Source organism: Schistocerca nitens, chromosome 4, assembly GCF_023898315.1.
Source record: "Schistocerca nitens isolate TAMUIC-IGC-003100 chromosome 4, iqSchNite1.1, whole genome shotgun sequence".
Lineage (NCBI taxonomy): Eukaryota > Metazoa > Arthropoda > Insecta > Orthoptera > Acrididae > Schistocerca > Schistocerca nitens.
The window spans coordinates 556884212-556886441 of record NC_064617.1 but is presented as its reverse complement, the minus strand read 5'-3'; positions in this window follow the sequence as shown (position 1 = coordinate 556886441).

The following is a 2230-nucleotide window of genomic DNA, read 5'->3' as shown; positions in this document are numbered from 1 at the left end:
AGTCACACTACGCTGGATCTGGTGAATAAGAGGGATGCATTATATCTCACTGCCTTATTCTGTGGCCGGCCGGAGTGGCCGAGCGGTTCTAGGCACTATAGTCTGGAAGCGCGCGATCGCTAGGGGACTGATGACCTCAGAAGTTTAGTCCCATTGTTCCCAGAGCCATTTGAACCATTTTTTAACCTTATTCTGTGACTGCTTCTTGAGTCTTGTTGTTGTGTAGAGTTGGTGCATTATCCTGGTGGAGGAGTCATTGTATTTGAGCGAGATGTGGTGTTTTTGCTGCAGTTTTTCTCCTTAATGGGCCCTTCAGTACATCACAGTAGCAGTTCGCAGTAGCACAACGTTGCTAATACATCACATGATCGTGTAGAATGCCTAGCTAATCGAAGAAGACAATATGCATGACCTTTTCCTGCATTTGATTGGACTTTGACCTATTTTGATCTTTGACTTTAAGAAAGATCCCATTGGGTACTGTCCTGTTTTGTCTCTGAATTATAATGACAAAAGTAGGGTTCGTTGCATGTCACAACTTTGTCCGAAAAATCCTGTACTCGCTGAAGCCTTCCCTTCCGTTGGTGTCGCGTCATTCACAGTGAGCCTTCTGTTCAACACTAATTACACGAGGCATCTACTTTACTGCGACATTTCTATACCCTACAACATTTTGTACAATGTCTTCATTGCAAACATGCGAGATGCGGAAAATTTAGAATTTCAAATCTGGAAACAGGTAAAATGGTTTGTGAAAGTGGCGATATGCAAAGGACACCAAGTCCAGAAATTCGTAAACTGTATTTATAGTTGGTAAAATGGCATTGCAACGCCATGCACAACTCACATACAGCACAGTTACATTACTACATATGTCGCAATTACATCACAATTACGATGCAGTTATACCACACATAACCTCAATTACACCACAAATATACCACAAAAACATCACACCTATATCATAGCATACAAAACACGTACACCATACGTATGTCGTACGTACACCACGGCTAGACTGACAGTATAAGATAATGCCGGCATAGCGTACTCACACGATTTTAGTCAAGCCTTTCCAAAACAGGAAATTCGTAAAATTTGCAGCATAATAGCCAGTTTGGTAAAGTTGTCACAGTATACCATAATGGATACGTACCAGCCAAAAAAGAATTGGAAGATGAACAACCGTATCCATACATGCTGATGTTGATTTACATTTAAATGTGTTTGAGTGCTGTGCATAATGATTGCTGAACCACTGACATCCACATGTATGAGGTGCTGTCAAAAAATAGCCAGAAATACTCTCCTGCTTTGAGATGTGCCTGCACCTGAGACTGGTGTTGCCAGTACCTGAGAGATCTTAAATTGAGGTGCTGCTCGAAAGTGATGAACATTATAAACACCTCGCAGTAGCAACCCAGCTAAAGGGAAGAAAACCATGCGCATTGCAATGCAAGGACGTCTAGCCGTATTAAGCGGATTGTGCTTCAGTCACTGTGTTCGGCAAAGTGCAATGAGGCGATACACTTAATCAGAAAACGAAATTCTTGATGAGTCGGTAGTAGAATTTAAACTTGCTAAATTATCTATGAAAGACCAACGTTCAAAAACTACACTGTTTCCTTACCTATTGCAACCATCTTTACATGGTCATCGTTTTACAAAAACTTTGGTTCTGCCGTGAAATGTTATAATAGAAGAGAGTGGTAGATAGCTGTAAATTTACCACTCCATAACTTATGAGTGAAAGACATGCAAACAGATAACTTTGCTCATTCAAATCTAAAAAATGAATCTAATCCGAACAAATAGAGAAAAAAGCCGCTAACATTTTCCATTTACCAGACGCATCATAAATTGACGCAGCAAGCAGTGCAGTAACAACTTTACCTATAATTGACACTTGCTAAATTAATCTTTACGGAAAGATATAATGAGAATTCAGTGTTCTCTACATCTTTGTCTGTAGGTTCTGCAAGCTATTCCAGGCTGCTCAGTACCGTGACCAACACCTGACTCACTTATTTACTTCTCACAGAATGCTACTGGCAGCGACAGTGCTATTGACAACCAAAGATAACATTGTTTGTACACGCAACCTCTGTGGTGCAACATATCAGATATTCAAGAAATTTCCAAAGTACAAATATGAAGTATGTGTAACATCCACGAGATAAATTTTAGCTACAGTGCGACGAGAGGAAATTACGCCTCTAAAATTATAAAC